The sequence below is a fragment of the Polypterus senegalus genome, chromosome 8 (genome assembly GCF_016835505.1).
Source record: "Polypterus senegalus isolate Bchr_013 chromosome 8, ASM1683550v1, whole genome shotgun sequence".
Classification (NCBI taxonomy): domain Eukaryota; kingdom Metazoa; phylum Chordata; class Cladistia; order Polypteriformes; family Polypteridae; genus Polypterus; species Polypterus senegalus.
Window position 1 is genome coordinate 30,568,807 of NC_053161.1, and position 25,483 is coordinate 30,594,289.

The following is a 25,483-nucleotide window of genomic DNA, read 5'->3' on the forward strand; positions in this document are numbered from 1 at the left end:
CTGAAGAAAAACAAAATGAAGACTTTGGAGTGGCCTAGTCAAAGTCCTGACCTGAATCCAATTGAGATGCTATGGCATGACCTTAAAAAGGCGGTTCATGCTAGAAAACCCTCAAATAAAGCTGAATTACAACAATTCTGCAAAGATGAGTGGGCCATATATATATATATATATATATATATATATATACACACACTCTGTTTGGGGTGCGAGCAGCTGCTGCTGCGGGTGCCAGAATCCATCGAGGAAGAAAAATGAAAAACATTATTTGTGCAAAATCTTAATTTATCTATCGATTCCTAAATAATTAAATGGGCAAGCTATTTCATATCAGTGCAATACGCTGCTTGTTAAAACAGATGACTTCCGCTCTTACGTGAACTTAGTGCTGCGTGGGTATTATGAACTATCGCATCTGATCAAGTTCTATTTAAATATTAAATATAAGTAATTTTTATTTAGTCGACAGAAATATCTTTGGAAGGAATGTAAGTTAAATTTAGTCATCATTGCATAAAGTTTTTTTCACCATAGAAATTTAAAGACTAAATTCAGGATTACACTGAGTATGGTTTTACCAAAACAATCATTGATGGCGAATAAAGTATCCATTATTCATAAAGCTTCAATTGGTGATCTGTTTTTTCATTTCACTCTTCTAGTGCTCCTGTGTAGTATAATTATCTCCTGTACCGTCATCAGTCCACACCTTGATCCTGTCCCAGTCATTCAATACATAAGACACAATGTTCCTCTGGATATCAAGAGTGAGCCTGATATGGCCGTACAATATGTAACAAAAAGAATGGAAAAAGTAGGTGCTATCTCCGGGCATGGAAACCACTCGGTAAGTGACAGCTCTTGGATTGATGGTGATCACCTCGATAGACACGTTAATGGGGGTACGGTTGGAATGATAAAGGAAATGGGTACCTGAGCAATGTAAAGTAAGTCTATACCTACACAATAACTATAATCGTAATAAACGAACAATAAAACAGCAGAGAAGCTGTGGATTAAACAAAAAGGCTCTAGTTATCAGCAGGGAGACGTGAATCCCGTGGCGAAGCAAGGAAGGGAATGAAGAGACCGGAGCGACGGACGGCCTTATATAGGCAGGCAGCCAACAATGTGGGAGGCGTTGGGATGGGGGACCCAACGCCGCCTCACACGGTGACTGAGCTGCAGGCTATGGACGTATATATGTACATAAGTAGGATTCAGTTAGTGTTGGGAACCTGTGTACCAAATTTCTTGAAGATGGGCCCATAGTTAACAAAGACTGTTGAAAAATTCAATATGGCGGCTGACAGTGGCATCATACCATTGAAATAAGTACGTACATTGGTTTCGGTTATCGCAGGGAAGCCGCCTACCAAATTTCGAGAAGATGGGGCCATAAATAAGAAAGTTCAACATGGCGGACGTTGTTGACCTTTATGACCGTTACGCGTAGAATTTCGAAATGAAACCTGCTTAACTTTTGTAAGTAAGCTGTAAGGAATGAGCCTGCCAAATTACAGCTTTCTACCTACACGGGAAGTTGGAGAATTAGTGATGAGTCAGTGAGTCAGTCAGTCAGTGAGGGCTTTGCCTTTTATTATTATAGATATATATATATAGATATATATAGATAAATATATAAATACTGTAGTTTTACTGTCAAATAATGCAAAGAGTATGCGACACGTGTTTCACCCTAATTCTGGGCTCATCAGGCGTACATACTCACTGCACTCCCTCTCGGGAATCGAACCTTGGGCATCAGCGGCGAAGACTCTAACGATGCGCCACAGCGTGTGGTTCGTTTATTTGGCAGTATGTAGATCGGGGTAATTACATTCAAGGCATTCATAGTCTGAATCACAATCCGATTGTATGGGTGGCTGCCTACCAGGTAATGCTTGTGGTTGTTCAGCAAGTCGGCTAATGTCCACCGCGGTGCCCTCTTTCAGTTGCGAGAAGCAGATCATAGAATGGTTGAAATAGTTTTTACTGTCGAATAATGCAAAAGAGTACGCAATACGTGTTTCGCCCTAATTCTGTGCTCATCAGGCGTACACACTCATTACACTCCCTCTCAGGAATCGAACCTTGGGGATCAGCGTCAGAGGCGAAGCCTCTAATGTTGCGCGACAGCGTATGGCTCGTTAATTTAATTACATTCAAGGCATTCATAGTCTGAATCACAATCTGACTGTATGAGTGGTTACCTACCAGGTAACGCTTGTGGTTGGTCAGCAAGTCGGCTAACTCCACGGCATGTGGTTCGTTTATTTCATAGTATGTAGATCGGGTATATATATATATATATATATATATATATATATATATATCAAAATACCCACGCTTCGCAGCAGAGAAGAAGTGTGTTAAATAAGTTATGAAAAAGAAAAGGGAACATTTTAAAAATAACGGAACATGATTGTGAATGTAATTGTTTTGTGACTGTTATGAGTGTTGCTGTCATCAAGGATTTGATCATCATTATTTCTGTCAATCAGGTTCGTATTTGGAGGATGTGTTGTGTTCAAGTTACATTCCGAGTTTGTCAACCGTTGTAAAGATAACAGTTTTCATTTATCGATTCCTTTCTTATTGCATCAACAAACATCTCGTCTTCCTCTTTACTTGAGACATCACACACTGCATGCACGGGTTTTTTTTTTTTTACACTGTGTTCCTTTAGCTGGACATTGACTTCTTCCACCGTGTGCTTTGTTTCCGCAGTAGCTGCACTTATGAATATGCTTGTATGTGTCACACGCTTCATATTGTTTTGCTGCCTTCTCAATTGTGCAACGCTTTTTTGTTCTGCGCTCTTTGGAGCTTATTCCATGGCTTTATTTAATGTTAGCTAAGTTTCTCTCGCAGTTTCGCTGAGCTTGTGCCAAACGCCACACTGACCATCTCATCTTCCTTTCCGTGAGCACAGTCCTTCGCGGCAGAGTGTTTCTATTGGATTGCCGCTGACAGACGGCCTTATATGGGCAGACACTCAATTACGTGGGAGGCGTGATGATGCGAGACGCAGGACGTAACTCCGCCTCACACGGCGACCGAGCTGCCCGCTATGGCCGTATACAGTATACGAAAGTAGGTTCCAGTTATGACCATTACGTGTGGAATTTCGAAATGAAACCTGCCCAACTTTTGTAAGTAAGCTGTAAGGAATGAGCCTGCCAAATTTCAGCTTTCTACCTACACGGGAAGTTGGAGAATTAGTGATGAGTCAGTGAGGGCTTTGCCTTTTATTAGTATAGATTTAGTCCTTCATGTGTGGTGATGTAAGTAACATCCATCCTCTTTTAGCTCGACTACAGCCACCAAAGATTGGGGTATGAACACTGGACACCATATCACCCAATCACACTGTTTTAATTCAAATGGTTGGGTAACAACTAGATTGACACTTCATATATACAGTAGGTTTCTGTTATTGGACTGCATGCTGCACTCTCTTTTCTGATTGCCTCAGGAAATTTATTTTGTGTACATTTACACCCATGGCTGCTGAAAGCATGTGAAAAAAATAAGAAGGCTGAAAGAGTGCAACAGATATGTGCATACTACAAAATCTTTACACTTAAGGATTTAACATTGCCAATTAACTTGGTTATTTGCAGAGAAATTTACACCTGTTAACCAGATTTCTCTGAAACTGATATCTGTTTCTCTGACCAGAATAACGGCTTACATGGCACTTTAGAAAACAAGTTTATGTGACTAACTCGGTTAATAATGCACATGTAAATACACAAATTGAGGAATTATAAAGGCCTGTTGCTGTAGGTATAAGGGAACACCCCCCCAACTGTAGCATTGGTTGACATAACTCCAATAAATAATATGTTGGCTAAAAGTATTCAATGATACTGCATCACAGAGAGGATGTGCTGCATAATGTTCCATCCATATTGTCTTCATTCTCTTTTTCTGCTATTACCACCAGCAGGTCAAGCCTGTGTCCCCTAACTGATCCTGCCTTTTAAATTAGCTTGTTGATTTAGTCAGGCTATTTTGAAGTGATGTTACCAGCCCAGCAAAGTACTATGTAGAAAATGGCATCAGTCAACACAGAGTAATAAAATATGCAAAGACTGTCATTACCCAAATTAAAGGAGAGCAGCTTCCTAAGAAAAAGTAGCCTGCTCTGCCCTTTCTTATATAGCTGCCATGTGTTTATGTGGACCCCTAAATGCTTGTAGCACTGCACCACCACTACATCCACTCCCTGAATAATGACTGGGCGTTGATGCTCTTTCGCGCGGCAAATATCAATAACTACATCTTTTTTTTTTTTTTTTTTTTTTTTGCAGAGTTGCACAACATTCTCTCTACAACAAGAAACAAATTTTTAACATCCTACTCATCTGTTAGCCAGAAAAAAAAAATCGCTTAGATTTTTGATGATATTTAAAGGTAGCAGTACTATTATATTTGAAGCAATCTGTACTACTGATAAATCACTGTCCTATATTTACAAAGATTCATTATTACTGTTAAACCAAAGTTTGACCTTCATTTTTGTTTGACCAAATTGTCTGAAGATAATTGAAACAACTATTGATTTGACATTTGATTTTATTAAAGTTTCATGTGCATTGACAAATTAATTAAACCGTGTTTGGAATAAATCATATTCATTTCATCTCTCTTTTATAAGATCTGAAACAAGAGTATATATGTTTTCATACTGACTTTTTTGTTAAAAATGCAACATTTGAAAGATGTCAAATGACAGTACAATAATATTCTCCATTTTAAATGACCTGATGAACACTGCACTTATGAATGTCTTTTTTGTAAATTCTTTCTTGGAAGTGTCTGAGGCATCTGCAGTGAAGTATATGGCTGGAGACTTATATCTAGGGCAGTAAACTTTTTTTTTTATTTTTACTTTTTTATATTTTTATTGATTTTATTTGAAGCAAATATTCCCAATCAAGTCACACTTAATAAACCAAAATTCAACCCCCACCTAAGAGAAAGACTGAAGAGCCAATAACCACAGTAAAACATTTAAAATCCTTAAAAGCAGCAAGGAAGGTAAGGCAAGCAAGGAGTATCCTTTTCCTTGATATAGATGCTTATTCTGGAACGCTGTTGAATAGATCCTGCCATATTTTTAAAAAAGTTTGAACAGATCCTCTAAGTGAGAATTAGATTTTTCCCAATTTCAAACAGTAAAGAACATCAGTTACCCACTGACTTAAAAGAGGTGGGGCAATGAGGCAATTAGGATGTGTCCTTCTCCACTTTAAGCACTTCTGGGAGTACACCAAACAGAACTGTTAACAGGTTAATGGGTTAAGTGTGACACCAAGGCTCTCCAAGAGGCATTCAAAGATTTTTGTTTAAAATTATGTTAATTTCCAAAAAATGTCCAAAACATGTGGCCCATTGAGGCTGCAGCTACATTGCAATGGTCATAGGTTGAATCTTGTCCTGGTTACATTTTGGACATTTTTAAACATGATGAATGTGCTCAATAAAAGATTTTGTTCTATGATTGAATGATTTGCACATATGGAGCTAGATTGTATTCTATGCTTGGCTGCCTTCTACTCCTTTTCAGTAGTATTAATTGAAAGGTCTTTTCCACACCATACCCTGGGATCTTTCAAAGAATGAAACTTTAAAGTGTTTTATATATTATACAGAAGCTATCTTAGTCTTCAAGACTGATCAATATTTGTTCTGGAATAGAAATAGGTGGGAGGTGAGGAAAATTAGGAAGGTTCCACTTAGCAACATTTCTAATTTGAAAATAGTGGAAAAATTGTGTTGATGAGAAGATAAATTTGAAGCATAATTGTTCATATTATCTATGCACAAATCTCTGAATGTTTACATCCCAGACATTTTACAAACATTAAATACTGAGTATGTTTGAAAGGGTAGAGAAATGTGGTTGTCATTGTGGTCCCCGGCCAAGACGCCCAGGAGGACCGGAGGAGGGCTTGTGCCTCCTCCAGACCGTGAGGGGGCGTCCGTCATGGTTATGTAGGGGGCCGCGGGTAAAGGGCTTGGAAGCCCAGCCCTGTAGGGACCCATGGCCACCCCAATGCCTGCATATCCCTGGAGCCCAGCACTTCCGCCACACCAGGAAGTGCTGAGGGGAAGACGACAGGGGACACCCGGATGGCTTCGGTGCGCAGCGGCACTTCCGCCACACTGAGGTGTGGCTATGACTAATTGCCGGGAAGCAGCTGGAGCCCATCCGGGTTCCCATATAAGGGGCCGTCTCCCTCCAGTCAGCAGTGGATGTCGGGTGGAAGAGGACAGAACTAGAGAGAGGACGGGAGGCGGCCAGGAGAGAGGCATTAGACTTGTGTGGCCTGGACAGTTGGGGGAACGGTGCTGGAGGCACTGGGGGTGCACGTGAGCACAAATTGTAATAATTTGTGTAAATAAACGGTGTGTGGTGAAACTATGTTGTCCATCTGCCTGTGTCCGGGTCCCAGTTCACATCATGTAGAGGTGCAACAAATAAGAGCTTCTCTGCTTTAAAGTGCTTCCTACATTGGTTCCATATTCTGAATGAATGAAGGGCAATTGGATTACTACTGTATTGAAGATAATTTGTTTTTAATAGGACACAAAGTAGGGAATATAAGTAGGTACTGCAAGATTTTAGTTCTATTGCAGACCATGTTTGGGCATATTCATCAATTTGTGTCACTATCCAGTTCTTCATGGCTTGTAAATTTGCTGCTCAGTAACAAAATTGAAAGTTAAGTAGTGCCATGCCCCCTTCTGCTTTAAATTCACCCTTTGGAATGTGAGGATGCTTTGAATCCCAAATAAATGAGGTTATGATTAAGAAATAATGTTTTAAGAAATTTGATTCAATGTATAAGTAGATGCTCTGAAATACAAAAAGAGGCTTGGGAAGGTGTTCATCTTGACAGTGCTGATTCTCCCTCCTAATGTAAGATATAGGATAGACCATCTAGTCAAGTCTTGCTTAATTTTTTCCATGTACACAGAAACATTTTGTTGAAAAAGACCTTTATACTTACTTGTAATATTTACCCCTAGATATTTAAACCTGATCTGATAAGATAAATGGAAAGGTGTTCAATCTGATATTGTGTGCTAAATTTAATGGGTGAATATATTACATTAAACAAGCATTGAAGATTAGAAGCTAAGTGTCTGAGTCTCCGACTCTTTCGATACACTAACACAATGTCTTACTGGTATTTCTGAATGGATGAATAGTAATTTTCTCAAACTAAATAAAGAGAAAACTGAAATTTTGGTAATTGGCAATAATGGATTCAGCGAGGTTATCAGAAATAAACTTAATGCACTAGGATTAAAAGTTAAGACGGAAGTAAAAAATTTAGGGGTAACCGTTGACTGTAATCTGAATTTTAAATCGCATATTCATCAGACCACTAGGACAGCATTTTTTCATTTAAGAAACATAGCTAAAGTTAGACCTCTTATATCATTGAAAGATGCTGAGAAATTAGTTCACGTGTTTGTTTTCAGTCGACTAGATTACTGTAACGCAATCCTCTCAAGACTACCCAAAAAAGACATAAATCATTTGCAACGAGTGCAGAATGCAGCTGCTAGAATCCTAACTGGGAAAAGAAAATCCGAACACATTTCTCCAGTTTTGATGTCACTACACTGGTTGCCTGTGTCATTCAGGATTGACTTTAAAATACTGCTTATGGTTTATAAAGCCTTAAATAATCTCGCTCCATTTTATATATCGGAATGCCTGACACGTTATATTCCAAATCGTAACCTTAGATCTTCAAATGAGTGTCTCCTTATAATTCCAAAAGCTAAACTTAAAAGAAGTGGTGAGGCGGCCTTCTGCTGTTATGCACCCAAAATCTGGAATAGCCTGCCAATAGGAATTCGCCAGGCAAATACAGTAGAGCACTTTAAAACACTGCTGAAAACACATTACTTTAACATGGCCTTTTTATAACTTCACTTTAACTTAATACTGATACTCTGTATGTTCAATTCTTCATAATAACTATTCATGGTGGCTCTAAAATCCGTACTGACCCCTACTCTCTCTTCTGTTTCTTTTTCCGGTTTCTTTGTGGTGGCGGCCTGCGCCACCACCACCTACTCAAAGCATCATGATGCTCCAACATTGATGGACTGAAAGCCAGAAGTCTACATGACCATCATCATCAGGTCCTTCCATGAAAATATGATGATTTATGTTAGGTAGAATGCCCAGAGGGGACTGGGCGGTCTCTTGGTCTGGAACCCCTACAGATTTTATTTGTTTCTCCAGCCTTTGGAGTTTTTTTTTGTTTTTTCTGTCCACCCTGGCCATCGGACCTTACTCTTATTCTATGTTAATTAATGTTAACTTATGTTTATCTTTTATTGTGTCTTCTATTTCTCTATTCATTTTGTAAAGCACTTTGAGCTACATTTTTTTTTGTATGAATATGTGCTATATAAATAAATGTTGATTGATTGATTGATTGATTGTCTGCCTTTAATAAATCTGGTTTGGGCTGGTGATATTACCAAAGGAAGCATTTTCTCAGGTTTTCTAACAGGAACCTTGGAGAATATCTTAAAATGACTATTCTGAAATGAGATTGGTCTGTGTGATGCACATTGTAGTAAGTCTTTATTTTCCGTAGGAAAGGGAAATTAACCCTTAAACTGTCACTTGAGGGTTAATGCACCCGTGGTTGCCAAATAATTTTTTGCTTCTCTTTTTAAATAAACATCACAATTCACCAAGAAAAAGTGAAATTTTAATGGAACACATTTTTTTTTCATGCAAAGAGCATCACAATTACTGCAACGCTGATCATTATACACACTGCCAATGAACTCTAAAAACTATAAAAAAAAACTACTGGAACAATATTTACATGCATGATGCCACTGATGAAATTTAGTAAATCACCAAGCCAACTGTGCTTGAACTGGCTGCACGCAAGCGCACAGAGGTAAATGCTGATACTTGCAGGCTAGTCTAGTGCAGCGGCTGAATCCCAGAGACAGTGATGCTGCAGTGCTGCAGGAAGCAGCAGTGGTCATGATCTGGCTACTCAACAAATGTACAGCACTGACTGATCAGCTCCTGCGTGCTGGCAAATTGCACTGGGAAACGACTAAATCCAGTTGCGGCATTCACTGAATGTACTTCGCCAAACACACTTGGCTCCGGCGTGCTGTCAAATTGCACTGTGAACCAACTTTTGCTAGTTACGGCGTTCAACAAATTTACGATGACAAATATACTTGGCTCCAGCATGCTGCCAAATTGTATTGCGGTTTAAGGGTTAATGCTTGGCAAAAAAGTTTGAGGTAGAAGTTTGTTGTCCCTAGCTTCTATAAGTGTTGCTAATAATAGTGGAGCTAACTTATTTGAATTTTTTAAAATAAAATTCCACTGGGTAGCCATCAGGGCCTTCTGTTTTCCCACTCTGAAGTGAGTTTATAGTGTCTAGTAATCCGAGAATGTCACAGATTTATCCAGTTCATCTGCACTAAGAGTATCTAGCAGTGGTATTTTCAATGCATCAAAAACTCATTAGATTGTGTCTTATCTTCTGTCAACTGAGTTTATTATAGTACTCTCTGAATGTGTGGGTTATATTTTTATGGTCAATGATTTTATCTCCATCTGTATTGATAATTACTGTGATTGCATTGCAGACATTCTGCTTGTGGATTTGTTGAGCTAAGATTTTAATAGCCTTCTCTCCGTGTTCATAACAATGATGTTGCCATTTAAAGATGAGTTGTTCCATTTCTTTAGTTGTTAAGAGGTTAAATTCTGATTGCAAAACCTATCTTTTCCCATAAAGTGCCACATTTGGAGATCTGCCATATTCTTCATCCGTTCTGATAATTTAATTGATTAATCTTGGTTTCCAATTTATTTTTGTGAGAAAGATATGAAATAATCTGTCCTCTTAAAAATAACCTCAGAGTTTCCCCAGTGTATTCCTGCAGAGATCTCTGAGGATTCATTTGTCTCCAGAAAATAATCAGTTTGTTGGGATATAATCAGCTAATGGCATTGGCTTAAGACACCAGCGATGAGATGAGTGTGTAGGGCACAGTGATTTAAGCTCCATGATCAGTGGGGCATGGCCGGAGATAACAGTGGATTTAAATTGCAGTTAAAGTCTTTAAAGTTTTATGAGTGTTCACATTGGCAATTGATGCAAATACATTTTGGATGAAACCACTATTATCCACATTAGGTTCATATATCTTTATCAGAATCACTGTATTAGTATTAAATAAATTACCCATCACCATGACATATCTCCCTTCAGGATCAAATACTACGTCTGATACTACAAATGGAATTGTTCTGTGTATTAATATTCCCACACCCCTAGTTTTCTTTGTATACCTCTAGTGAAAAATTTGGTCAATCCAATCTCTTTGCAACCAAAACTGGTCCTTACTTATTAAGTGAGTCGCATTTAGACCTATTAGGTGAGAGAATATTTTTTTTCTCTTTAATTCTTGATTAAGACATTTGAGGTTCCCACTCATAAAGTTCAGTGTTTGGTCAAAAAGACATTGCTTCTGAACTTTTGTTGACATTTTGTAGTGTTAAATTAAGGTAATACATTGTAGATTTGATCAAGATTTTATATTATTGCCCAGTGCTATGGCTATGGAGCCTATTATTATGTTGGCACTTAGTTACTGGGGTAGAAAGGATAAATACAAAATAGCATTGCTCTCCCCTCACTTCATGAAGTCCCAGTCCACTGACATGCCAAGAGACACAAAATTAACTCCCAAGCAGTGGTGTTGAAAATATTACAATTGAGATATCTTATGATAGCACAGTCCAAATACAGGAAACCTAGTATATGATCAGAACAGTGCAAATACAATAAGCCAAGAGTTTGATGTTTAAAAAAAAAAAAAAACATGTTAAATAACTAGTTATTTTGTGGTTACCAAAATGTGCATATATTAAATGGAAGAAATTTCAATATAATAATTATTTTTAAACAAAAAAAATACAGTGGCCAAATTACATCAAATGTCACATTAAAAATGGACCATGTTGCAAGCAGAATCTTCTTTGCCTTGGCAGTACACAATATGACTCATGATCATGTTTTAAAAGGATGTCGGGGTCAATCTCTCTTAACTCTTTTTCTGCTTCATCCAGAGAACTAAAACTGTAAAACTGACCACTTTCGTTTTGGCAGGAAGCAAGAGGCTGTATCGGATTTTGGTTTTGTGTAAGCATTGCTTAATGCTACAGAATGAGGCATGTAAGCAGCTGTTGAAGGAGGAAAATCTGGGAAACTACAAATCCGGCTATTTTCAACTATATTTTCTCCTCTTTCAGTCTAAGAAGCACCATCTATTTTCTTTAACCAACTGTTTGTTGAAATGGACAATCAGACTTCTTGGTTTCAAGGCATTCAATCCACGTATGCAGCAAGCTGGTGTGATGTCGGTGTCCGATTTGAAGTCATCTCCAATTATTTTAGACAATAGTTCAGCTATACATTTCAATGGGTTTGGACATTCAAGGTTTTCAGATAGACCTTCGATTCTGATGTTGCTCCTTTTATATTTATCTTCCTGTGCAGCCAGATTGTCACCAAACATTTTGCATTCTGATTTGCAAGCATTGCTTTTTCTTCAGAAGCTCAACTTAAGTAACTGTTGATTTGTTTATGCAATATGTAAATGAAATTCATTTAACTAAATGTTGGAAAACTCATGTCTTCTGTGCTACAAAAAGTATGAAAAAATGTCTTTTTATCAGGAACTGTATGCTGTACATGAATACCATTCTGTAAATCAAAATGATCATTCTTTAATTTTAGCATCAGTTTCTTCTGTACCTGCAGGATGTGCTGTGCTTCAATGTTTAAATAAAATGCATTCCCATTTCAGCTTTATGATGGAAAAGCAAAAACTGCTTTTGCTATATTGCTGTTTGATGTCAAACCAAACACTACAGTAAAATAACAGAGATAATTTAATTAGGTCAAGTTTGAAAAAGATTCAGCATTTAAATAATATTAATATCTATGTAAAAAGTTTTTTGATTGTGCTGGCAAAGAAATATGCTATAAAAAATAAAAACAGATTAACTGTTATGGCTCTACCTTAATTTGAGACCCCTCAAAAAATTAGCAATACATTCATAGGAACAGGTAGGAGGCACAATAGCATTATGAGCTTCAAAGGAATTCTAATTGTACAAGTAGTGCATCTTTGTTATTTGTTTTTTTTTTAATTTCATGAACAATTTCTCTCTTTAATAGGGGCCGTTTTATTTTATATGCTCTACTTTCAATTTTCAGGTATAGTCTGCAAAATATATTATAAGTAAAGAAATCTGGAGCTTGGCAAAGAATTTCAAATGCCTTGATAATAATAAATATACCTTCCCCTGTGTTTTGAAGTGATTAACTTATTATTTCAAAAGATCAAGATTACATCCATTGGTAAACATGCATATACAAAGTCAGGAGGTTGGCACAGTTCCAGCCCTTAAAAGCTCTTTTTTGCATTAAGGAATTCTCTAGAACCATAAGCTTATGAAAAAGAACCTGTATTCTTCTAAAATGCCAGTAATACCATTCTTAGCTTTCCATGTAGCATTCACAAAATGTGCATTAGAATAGACAATAATTAACATAGCGTGTAATTGTAAGCATGACACGAATACATGCAAGTATTGTAGCTTATTATGTACCTGCACGCAAAACATGCATATGCAAAAACTAGACAAAAAAACTTTAATGGGAGTTGATTTGCTTTTATTTGGAGTAAAACTGGAGTAAGCAAAGTTTACGTGAGAAGATTTCTTCAAGTAAGCTAAATAATCATAAATACAAAATTTTGATTAGTCAATAATTCTAACAATAAAGAAAACAAAATTTAATGTCATGATATACTTAGATTTCATTTTTGGCAGTGTGTACTTGGTACTCACAATGCTAGAGCCCTTCCTTCCAAATTATATCCAAAATATGTTTGTATTGATTTAATCCATCCATCCATCCATTGTCCACTGCTTATCTGAAGTCGGGTCGCGAGGGCAGCAGCACCCTAAGCAGGGAAGCCCAGACCTCCTTCTCCCCAGCCACCTTCTCCAGCTTCTCTGGGGGGACCCCCGAGACATTCCCAGGCCAGCCAGGAGATATAATCCCTCCAACGTGCCCTGAGAGGCATCCGGGGGGCATCCTGACCAGATGCCCGAACCACCTCAACTGACTCCTCTCAATGTGGAGGAGCAGTGACTCTACTCCGAGTCTCTCCCGGATAACTGAACTCCTCACCTTATCTTTAAGGGAAAGTCCAGCCACCCTGTGAAGAAAACTCATTTCAGTCGCTTCTATCTGCGATCTTGCACTTTCAGTCACTACCCAAAGTTCGTGGCCATAGGTGAGGGTAGGAACGTAGATCGACTGGTAAATAGACAGCCTTGCCTTTTGGCTCAGCTCCCTCTTCACCTCGATGGACCATTGCAGAGCCCGCATTACTACGGATGCCACACCGATCCGTCTGTCAACCTCCCGCTCCATTCTTCCCTCACTCGTGAACAAGACCCCAAGATACTTGAACTCCTCTACTTGAGGGAGTAAAGTGTTCCCAACCCAGAGACAGCATTCCACCCTTTTCTGACTGAGAACCATGGCCTCAGATTTAGAGGTGCTGACTCTCATCCCCACTGCTTCACACTCAGCTGCGAACCGCTCCAGTATTGATTTAATGTAATGGTATATTGTAGTATGGTAGTAGGTATCAAGTTACCATTAAGACCCGGGTTCGCTTCCCTGGTCCTCCCTGCGTGGAGTTTGCATGTTTCTCCCACAGTCCAAAGACATGCAGGTTTGGCACATTGGAGATTCTAAATTGTCCCTAGTGTGTGCTTGGTGTGTGGGTGTGTGTGTGTCCACGCCCTGCAGTGGGCTGGCGCCCTGCCCGGGGTTTGTTTCCTGCCTTGCGCCCTGTGCTGGCTGGGACTGGCTCCAGCAGACCCCTGTGACCCTGTAGTTAGGATATAGCAGGTTGGATAATGGATGGATGAAAGTTACCATCAGGCGAGAGGCTACAACCACTGAGGACTTACATGGACGACGTGAGAAGCATCCTTTAAACGGCTCCATGCACAACCTAGCTCCTTAAGCGCCTTGATGAGCTCCTCAAATGGAGAAAGATGATGGTCAAGGCTTCAAAATCAAGAAGTCTATCGATAAGGAAAAGCATATTGCAAGTCAGGAAAATCTTCGTCACAGGAGGGAAGGCCATTCCACGGCAGGACGAGAAACCATTGCAAAGCCTGGGAAGGCAGTGCACCATTGACTTGTCCGATACGCAGATGGGAAAAATAGTCAAGTATCAACTTGCCGAGAGGCTGGCAAAGATAGAGCAGAGCCACCTGCCTGGGAAATACAAGGTGTGGTGTTATCAGCACTCCCTATACTAATGGTTCTTGTGCCCTCTAAAGGCCTGCTAAATCATCTCGTTTGAAGTCAACAAGATAGATGGTCTCAATAACAGTTACATCCATAAGTGGCTATGATTGCCCTTCTGCTTTTGAGATGTAGGTCTCTTTGTCTGGAGCAAGCTAGAGCTCCCTATGAAGTCCATTAGCCTGGGGTACAAACAGGAAAATGCTCACCTTGTGTTGGAGCTAAAGAACTTGTCAGACCCGCTCATAAGGAGTGCGAAAATTCCCATCTGCACAGGCCACAAATGGAAGGTGCAGGCTGAGGTGGATCTCCATCTCTAGTCTGCAACATCGCGAGGAGGTGGGGGCGGTCGAGACCAGTCACGCTGGCCTAGGCTGGAAAGCAGCCCAGCAATTCTGGTCCAAAGCCACCAAGAAAAAACAAAAGGTCATGGTGGTGGACAAAATCACCAGGCTGGAGCAGGAGTGCTTCCATTTGAAAGCAATATTCCAGGGCAACCAAGGGGCTTGGACAAGATAGGGCGCTACCATTAACCAACATATCACCTGGGCAGACATCTGGAGGATGCCACAATCTAGACTTAGCTTCCAGTTGAGGGCCACCTACGACACCCTGCCATGTCCACAGAACCTCACACAGTGGTTTGGTGAGGAGGAAGGCTATTCCCTCTGCAGGAGCATGAATGTGAGCCTCCAGCACATACTATCAGGTTTCAAGGTGGCCTTGACCCAGGGACATTTCAGGTGGCGCCATGATCAAGTCCTGGCAAAGCTGGCTGAGATCCTGGAGAGCTATAGGTTAGCAGCAAACCACACACCGGCAGTAGCTAAGCATGACCTAGCAGGATTTGTAAACTCGGGCAGTACGTATCAACCTCCAGTGCAGAAGAGGGTTAGCATGCTTACACCTGGCAAAGAGTGGCAGAGGTTGGCAGTCCTCAGGAAACAGTTGGTCTTCGCTAGAGAGGATGCAATGACTACTCTCTGGCCAGACATTGTCATGTGGTCTATGGTGGAGAAGAGGGTCCTGCTTATCCTTGGGAGGAGGGTATGATAGCATCCCATGAAAGGAAGCACTTGAGGCATATCGAGCTGGTAGTGGAGTGCCAAGAGGCTGGCTGAAAAGCCACAGCTTACTCCATGGAGGTCATTTGCCGGGGCTTTGTTGGCAAAGCAATAGTCCAATTATTACATGGTGTAGGAGTGGCGGGCTCGAGCTTGAGGAAAGCCATAAAGGTGCTGGGAGAGGAAATGGAGAAAGGGAGCTACTGGCTTTGGCTGGAGAGGAAAGACATTGGTTGGGGGTCAACATCCCAGTAAAGGCAGCTGCAGGGGGTGGTGGGGAGACATCCCCAGGATGCCACTGGCACCGGGAGATGTACTGGTTTAGGGGGCAAAACATCCATGAACAACGGTTTCCAGCCGATGACCCTGTAGCTGAACTAACGGCACCAGTGGAGGTGTGACAAAAGCCAAAGCAAGATATACTATCTTATCTATACAATGAACTGGTTTAAGATTATTGTTGCACATATACAGCAACATTCTACCTTGATATTGTAGGCCCAGCTCTTATTAATAAGATCCTATGAGAAAATTAGAAATTTAATTTTAAGTTTTACCTATTTTCTAGAGCAGGCATGTCAAACACGCAGCCTGTGGGCTGCATGCGGCCCTCAACAGAAATCTGTGCGGCCCACATGACAGATCCTAGTTAGCACTAAACTTGTACAAAATGATTACTATCATTTGTGATTGAATCATTCTGCATCTTCGCCGTTACTTATTGCCTTTTCTTTCTTCCGCCTTCTGACAAAAGCGCATTTTCCCATGGCATTACGGTACCGGAAACGTCATCTGCTAGTATAGTTGCAGCTGCGGCGTCAGCTCCTCGATATCCAAGGCATGACACTGCCCCCCCTTGACCAAAGTTAATTTAGCCGCGATGTCACAACTGAAGTGCTAGGTTGCAGCACCCTGACGGGCTACACTACTGGCTTGGCTGCTGAGACTGGCCACTGGGCAGAACTGACCATCACTAGTAGTAATAGCTTGCATATTTTCATGTAATGGAGCGGGAGATCGTCAGGTGGATCTGTGCGACGTACGCAATGATGCGGGCTCTGCATGGGTCTTTCGTAGTGAAAACGGAGCTGAGCCATTAGGCAAAGCTCTAAATTTACCGGTCGATCTGCATTCCTACCCTCACCTATGGTCATGAGCAGTGGGAAGTGACCAAAAGAACGAGATTGCGAATACAAGCGGCTGAAATGAGTCTGGGCTTTACCTTTGTTAAGGAGACATGATGCTTCAGCAGGGCTTGAATCACAGTGTTTGCGTGACTTTTATTTTGACTAGTTATTGGGTGTCTTTAGTTTGCATAATTAATTGTGCAGTTTTGCCGGGAATAGGAAAGGAAAATGGCGACACATGGGGTTAACAATCAAGCACCTTGCTGAAAAGTGAACAAGGTATTAATTTCTCTGTGTTATATGTAAAACAAAGGTTACGAATGTTTATGTTAAGTTATTTACATGCTTTTTATTTTGTACTTTGCCTTTTATAGCTCATACGGTGTGTTTATGCAACAAGGTCACGAAAACGATAATAAAATTCATAAACCATCAGTCTGAGAGTTGACCATCACTCAGCTGGGGTCGCTACACCCTTAAAGATAAGGTGAGAAGCTTAGTCATCCGAGAGGAACTGCTCCTACGCATTGAGAGGATTCAGATGAGGTGGCTAAGGCATCGGATCAGGATGCCTCTTGGACGCCTCCCTGGTGAGGGGAAGATCCAGGACACACTGGAGAGACTATGTATCTCGGCTGCCCTGGGAACGCCTCGGGATTCCCCCGGGAGAGCTAGTAGAAGTGGCTGGGGAGAGGGAAGTCTGGGCATCTCTGCTCAAGCTGTTGCCTCCACAACCCGATCTCGGATAAGCGAAAGAGGATGGATGGATATTCATGTTTTTTTGCTCTAGTTTTATGTAATTTTGTGCTAGTATTGTAACAAACAGTGCAGACTAGAGCTGAAGATCTGAAGTGGATGCGAGAAGTTGGTAAGTTGCTTATTATCAATTTTTTGTGATTTTGAGTTTGTAAAATTAGTCTAGGTCAGGGAGCTTTTTGCATATCGGCTTATTTTACAATGTAAACTTTGAAGTAAACTTAGTAAAGTAAAATTAGATTTTTGGAGGATTTGCTTTCCAACTTGAATTACTGAGTAATGAATTCAGTGAGCATTTTCGTGATTTCAGTTCACATGAACAGGACTTTGCGCTGTTTACGTCACCATACATTTACAACGTTGAGAATGTGCCTGAGAATATCCAAATGGAATTGATTGAACTTCAGTCAGATTCTATTCTGAAGGCAAAATATAATGAAGTTGATGTGCCAGGCTTGTATGCTTACCTGCCACCCTCGTATGTGCAGATCCGTAAGTTGGCTTCGAGAGTACTATCTATGTTCAGAAGCACTTTCCTTTGTGACAATTGTTTTCGTTAATGAAAGCTACCAAAACCCCATATCGCTCAAGACTTACTGTCGAGCACCTTTCACCCCTCATAAAAGTTGCAGCTGCACAAGATTTCAAACCTGATATTGACAAAATGGTTACTAACAAGAGATGCCAAGTGTTGGGACAAAAGAAATAAGTCTCAGACTGTAAGACTCCTATATAAGGATCTAGCTAAGAGGCTAAAACTCTACTTCTACACTGTTGTACGGAGATTGTATGGAAATAATTTGCCTTTCTTTAAACTTTAAGTGTTCAATTTTTAATTTAATTAAGTAATTAAGTTTTCAGTATTGGAAAGAAAGCTACAGTAACTTTGTATAATAGTATTTGTTACAGTGTGGCCCGCTGACGCACATATAGCAGTCAAAGCTTCCCACCAATGGTAGTGAGTTTGACATGCCTGTTATAGAGCAATGGACTTCCAAAACCAAGGGCAAACAGTGAAATATGTAAGTGATAGATCCTTTCATTTTAGAAACATGGACCATTTCCTTGAATTTTGAGAGGTTATTCCTTATTGAAACTTAATACATACTTTATCATACTAAGCCCATGAACCAATCAGTGTACACCCAAGATCACAAAGTGATGAAAACACGTCAATAATATCAAATTCAAACAGCAAAAATATCACCCTTAAGTCCTCTGCACCTAGGCTGTGCCTTGATATCGTATCAAAGAAAATAATAAACAGAAGGGTAGAAAAGATGCTCCTATGGTGGATTCAGTATGTATGATGTAGTTATTATGGGAGCAGAGCACAAATATGGACTTAATAAATCTTCATTAAATAGACTTTGGAAGCATCTATAAACATTAAAGTAATTGTATAACAGAAGCAAAAATATGAATTACAATGACTTTTCTATTCTTAGTAAATGTGAAGAAAGAATATGTTTACAATTGATAAATTTTAAGGTGATAAATGAAATAAATCAGAATTCTGAACATAGTATTCAAAGAAACCTATAATTACCAGTAAATACTGATCTGAAATGTGTGTAAATGACAATGACACCATTTTCTAAAACACTTTACTGTACTACATTCCTATCACATCATGGTGTATCTCACAAGAAAATAAGAAATAACTGAAAAAACAAGCATATTACTAGATTTACAAACAATATAAATGGTATAAAACCTAACGTTGTCTTCTGGTAGGTCCAAGTGTCATTAAAACCTCAAACCACAAAACATTTCAGAAAAACCTTTAGTCTTGTCCATCTTTGGTTAAGAAGCAGGACTTAATAAGGGAAAACGGAAAATGGTCTTCTTTGTAAAGCAGTAACTAAGGCTACAAAATGGACATGGAGAAATAAATCTTGACCTATAAAAGTCTATAAAAATCTTCAAATGAAAACAAAAAATATATCACCAATTCAGAAAGAAGCATGAAGTTTTAAATGCTGCTTATTGAACATTCGCTCTCTTGGCAGTAAAGCTGTTTTGATAAATGATATTATATTAAGTACAAAATCTGATCTGTGTCTTCTCACTGAAACCTGGCTTAGTAAATGTGACACTGTTCCCCTAGCAGAGGCATCACCAGATGGACACTCGTTCCTTCATAAGTTTAGAGATACTGGTTGAAGAGGAGGATTTGGAATAATTCATTGTAGCAAAATGCAAATCACGTCTAAAAATGTAGGCAACTTTAAATCCTTTGAGGCATTCATTTTAAATATTATAACAGATTCCAACATAATTATAGTGCTAGTCTACAGACCACCAGGGCCATATTCATTGTTCATGACTGAATTTAGCAACCTTTTATCTGATATGACTATAAATTATGATCACGTAGTACTGATTGGGGATTTTAACGTACACATTGATGTGGAAACTGACACTTTTAGCAAATGTTTTACTTATTTGTTAAATTCAGTAGGATTTTGCCAGATTGTCAAAGGTCCAACTCATAATCATAACCACACATTAGATTTAACTATAGCTTACAAAGTTGAAATTCAAAATTTAAATATTACTCCATTAAATGAAGTTATTTTCAATCACTACTTAATTACATTTGATTTAGTCCTGCCCTTGCCTACACACTCACAGATTAAAACAAAGACAGTGTGACATCTAGATTGTAATTCTGCTTCAGAATTTATAGATACTTTGAGTAAGTCGAGTGTAATTGTGGAATACCATTTAGATCAGTTAACATCAAAAGTAAATGTGGTAAACAATTTAGATCAGCTAACATCAAATTATAATGTGACCTTGAGAGATGCTCTGGACACCGTGGCTCCCCTTAAAACAAAAGTGATCAAAGCATATAGAAACTCTCCCTGGTTTAATAAAAACACTCGCGCTTTTAAATTAGTGTGTCAAAAACTGGAGCGCAGATAGAGAACAACAAAGCTTTAAAGCTCGCTCAGAATACTATTTTACAATAATATAAATAATAAAAATCCTTCGGTACTGTTTGGAACAGTGGCTAAATTAACACATGGGAATTCAGATCTACTGTGCAAAATGCCAACAGAAATTAGCAGTACAGACTTTATGAACTTCTTCAATGAGAAAATTAAAAATATAAGATCCCAGATCTCAGCATCACAGTACAAACCAAATACTAGCTTAGCAGGCAGTGCCTCACATTTCATTTAGCACTTTAGTAATTTTAATCCTGTAACTGAGCAGGAAGTCTTAACTTTAATTTCTAAAATGAAGCCCACTACTTGTTCCCTAGATCCAGCGTCAACAAAACTAGTAAAAAGTGCAATGGATGTTCTTGCAGCGCCTATTCTAAACATTATCAGTAGTTCATTATTGCATGGCACAGTACCTGATGCACTAAAAGTGTCAGTCATTAAACCATTACTTAAAAAGTCAGACCTAGACCCACACATACTAAATTATTATAAGCCTATTTCAAATTTACCATTTCTCTCTAAAATACTAGAAAAAGTAGTTGCCAATCAGCTTCAGTCACACCTTACACATTACAATTTATTTGAGAAATTCCAATCTGGTTGACGTACTGGTCATAGTACAGAAACGGCTCTAATGCGGGTTTTAAATGACATTCCGATAAATTCTGATGAAGAAAACTCCACTGTAATTATGTTGTTAGACTTAAGTGCAGCATTTGACACTACTGACCATTTTATTTTACTGCACAGGCTAGAAAATGATGTTTGGCTTACAGGCACTGTGCTCGCTTGGTTTAGTTCTTATTTATCAAATCGATTCCAATATGTACAGAAATGTGCTGACAGTACTCCATCATTATACACAGAAGTGAGATATGGTGTCCCGCAGGGCTCAGTACTGGGACCTTTACTGTTTTCACTTTACATGCTTCCACTGGGATCTCTCATTAGGAAACATAATGTTAATTTTCACTCATATGCAGAGGACACCCAGTTATACCTTTCATTTAGATCAAATGAAGTTTCTTCGATGATGTCTTTAATTAGTTGTTTTAGTGAATTAAAGGAGTGGATGAATGAGAACTACTTGTCTTTAAATACAGATAAAACAGAAATGTTAATTGTTGGAGGGAATGACGCTGATTACAGCAATATTCTGTTATCATTTAACTCTGTTGGAAACACCATTAATTTTACTGAATCAGCCCACAATCTTGGAGTTATCTTTGACTCTAATGTGTCATTTAAAGCACATATTCCAAAGCTGTCCAAATCATGTTTCTTCCATCTTAAAAATGTTGGGAAATTAAGGTGCTTTCTAAATAAACAGGATTGTGAGAAATTAATTCATGCATTTATTTCTAGTAGGATTTACTAGTGCAATGTGGTGTTCACTGGATGTTCAAACTGTTCTTTATACAGCCTCCAGTTAATCCAAAATGCTGCTGTAACAATTATTACAAGAACAAGAAAATACGAACATATAACTCCAGTTCTTAAATCCGTACACTGGCTCCCAGTTAAGTTAACGGCAGATTTCAAAATCCTCCTTTTAACATATAAAGCATTAAATGGCCAAGGTCCAGCTTACTTGTCTGAACTAATCATGACTTACAAACCAGAACGCACATTAAGATCTCAAGATGCCGATCTGCTTATGATTCCAAGGATTAATAAAATAACAGTAGGAGGTCAAGCTTTTAGTTACAGGGCCCCTAAACTGTGGAAGGGTCTGCCTGCTACTATAAGAGATGCCCCTTCGGTCTCAGCTTTTAAATCCCGGCTGAAGACTGACTCACTACTTCAGTTTAGCATATCCTTCTTTTTCAGTATACATTGACCATATGCAGGGCTCAACAATTTTTTTTTACTATTCACGTTTATTCATTTTTTCACTTGGCACTCAGCAGCTGGAAACTGTAGCTTACCAAGATAACAATGAGTCAAAGGCAAAAGTGGATGGGCCACCAGTCCATCATAGGCAGGACACACTAAAGGTCGATTACTAACAGGAATTCTCTAGCGAACCAAACATATAGTTGTTATTGTCACTAAGTCAATTAATTACACTGCTTTTTTACTCTTTTGAGATCAACTGAAGTGAACAATTATCCGTTTAAAATCATTTATGGTTAATTGTTAGAAAAGTGAAATATATTTTAGTATTTTTGGTTTAAAATCCATTCAACGAGAAAGGAGAGATTAACTATTAATCCTCTGCTTATTCTCCCAGAAGGAAAAAAAAAAGCTCTCTCTGTATTAACTCAAGAGATGTTTGTGCAAATAAAATGGCCTATTTGGATTTCTAATGTGGTGAATGAATACATGGCACTTGTCTGATTAACTACAACAATGTTTATAATCTGAATTGGTCATGAATTTTTTTTAGGTCAGTTTAAAACACACGTAACTTTAACTGAATGTATTTACCATTTAATAAAGATGTCTTAGCAGGGCAAAATGTGTGTTCTGTATAATACTGGCCATAACAACAAAACAACACTGAAGCATGAAAAGCATGTTTAAATAAATTAAGATAGACTTTTTAACAAGAAACCGTACATTACTATATATGTAAATTTGATACAGGCCTTTTATACTGTATTATTGAAAGGAAAAAAAACAAGAAATTAAATAACCATACAGGAATCAGAAGGTGTTTTGAAGATACTGTAGTTAGACAGTGTGCTGGCTTAAAGTGGAACTGCTCTTTAATATATTCTATCCATCCATCCATTATCCAACCCGCTATATCCTGACACAGAGTCACGGGGGTCTGCTGGAACCAATCCCAGCCAACACAGGGCACAAGGCAAGAACAAAGCCCAGGCAGGGCGCCAGCCCACAGAAGGACACACACACACACACACCAACCACACACTAGGGACCAATTTAGAATCACCAATGCACCTAACCGGCAAGTCTTTGGACTGTGGGAGGAAACTGCAACACCTGGAGGAAACCCATGCAGACACAGGGAGAACATGCAAACTCCATGCAGGGAGGTCGCGGGAAGCGAACCAAGGTCTCCTTAATGTGATGTAGCAGCGATACAACTGCGCCACCGTGCCACCCCCTTTAATATATTAAACTATAACAAAATTATAAAACTGGGAGCTCATAATGACAGATTCTATGCAACCTTCACAGATTATACTAATAAGAAGCTAAAGAAACTACACATGCTGTGCTAGTATATAGTATTAACATTTTATGGAATATGCTATATATCTAAAGTAGCTTTATACTTGCAAACCATATAAAACATATTTCTTTATTTTACAAAGTTAAATGGTGTAATGCTCGAAAATTTTATATAAAAAGAAACAAATGACTAAATATCAAAATACAAAAGTGAAATGCCTTGTGTGTAATAGTACTCAAGTGTTTTAGTTTTAAATTATACTTTACATTTGATATTGCCAATAGACATTCAATTACCATATAAGATTCTATATATTTAGCAGGAGCAGATATTATACAAACACTCAGGAACCTATTTTTTCAGTGGTGGTTCTGGTTTCAGGTTCTTTTACAATCCCATATCAAGACACTACCTCTGTGTAATTAACTTGGAATAATGAACTTACCGATTCTGCACAATTCTTCTGAACATGGAACAGAAAATAAAATCTTTTCTGCACAGCATTTTATGAGCTTGGTAAATTTTAGTTCAGTCTGTTATCTCCATGTTTTATATTTCATCCTTCAGCAGCCATTAAATTAAAATGATTTCATGCTGTGACCTCAGGAAAAAAAAATCTCATTCTGTCAGCTTTCTAATAAATGAAAAAATACGGTTAGTAACCAAAAATGAACCTTTGTGTTTCTGCGCAGCCTGATATACTGACTGTTAGCTAAATAACCATAAAAATCTTTAAAAAAAAAAAAAAGAGAGAGAGAGATTTACAACTGCCACATGCCTGTATAAAAATGACGTTTCCTCTGCAGTCACTTCTCATAAGCAAAAATCCCTGTTCTATCTACAAGCCCGTGTCTCACTGCTTGGAGACTAAAGAACCGGCATGACATGCATAATTCATGCAGTCGAGTCGTCTATGCTTCCTGAATTCACTGGGCAAGCTCAGTAATGGACTATCGATTTCTCTTCTACTAAACTAATCAAATAATAGTTAAATGCATCAGTCCAACATACACTATTTGCCTAAATTTCACCTAGGAAAAAGGATTTAATTCCAGCTGCACTAAAACCCAAAAATATTATGAACAATATATTCACATCACTTCTATGCAGCCTAGCAATCTGCAAAAAGCTTTGATCATGCTGCCTGAATTTACCAGCACTGCAGGATTACCTCTCCCTTAGGTTTTTTTGCCTGCAGCCAGAACCTGTATCCTAATAATTAAAATAAATTTTGCTTTTAAACAATTGCTGCATCCTGTGGCTTAGTCCCTTAAAAGAGAACCTTTTATAATATCTTATGGCTGTATCCTGTATAATATACTATATGTTATTTTGCTTGATAGCTAATGAATTTGTGCAAATGTTACTTACAATATGTGTGTCAAATTACCTGACAATCTCTTTTTTACAGTATACTGTACAATCAAGCTGTTTCCTTGGTTTGTGCTTTCAAATATAGGTCACCATTAGATTTAAGCTGACTCTTGTGGATAAGCCTGCAATAATACTCCTTTTCCTCAGTGAGGCCAACAAAGGCAGCCTGAAAAGGGTAATCAATTACCCAAACTGCTTTATAAAAATCTGTACAAAGATCTTTAATATATGCTTAGAAACTGATTAAAAAGGAGTGATTATTGTTAACTCTTTAGACTCCCTAGATATTGAGGCATTAGAACAACAAAAGACAACCAAGGAAAATGTCAGAAACATTTTAACATTCATTGAACTGGAGAAATAATCCGTCCAATAACATTGAAAATTATAGGTATTTAATAAAAATAATAGCAAAGAAAAAAAGATGACAAAGAACATCACATACAAAGGTTTACAGCACACAGTCTCTGGGTCCTCTGGGTTTTGCATTCTCCCTCCATGTCATGTTTGTGTGGCTTTCCTTTGCATGCTTCATTTTCATCATGCACTTTAATTTAATTTAATGCTTTAAGGTTTAGCATTTATTCTAAATTGGCATGACGGAAATAAGTATAATCATGTGTGGGTCTTGTGA

The 25,483-nt window shown here is 38.6% G+C and overlaps 1 protein-coding gene across 2 annotated transcripts in view; it reads right to left on the reverse strand.

Moving 5' to 3' along the window:
* The window catches only part of LOC120533861 (contactin-1-like), a 388,538-nt gene that overhangs the window by 272,893 nt on the left and 90,162 nt on the right, over nucleotides 1-25,483 (reverse strand). The window contains exon 1 of one of the 2 annotated variants that reach the window (XM_039760911.1): nucleotides 23,921-24,175. The exons of the other annotated variant lie outside the window; for it this stretch is intronic. The gene's annotated coding sequence lies outside the window, so the exon portion shown is untranslated. Of the gene's footprint in view, nucleotides 1-23,920; nucleotides 24,176-25,483 lie in introns of those variants that run through there. 2 annotated transcript variants of the gene reach the window in all.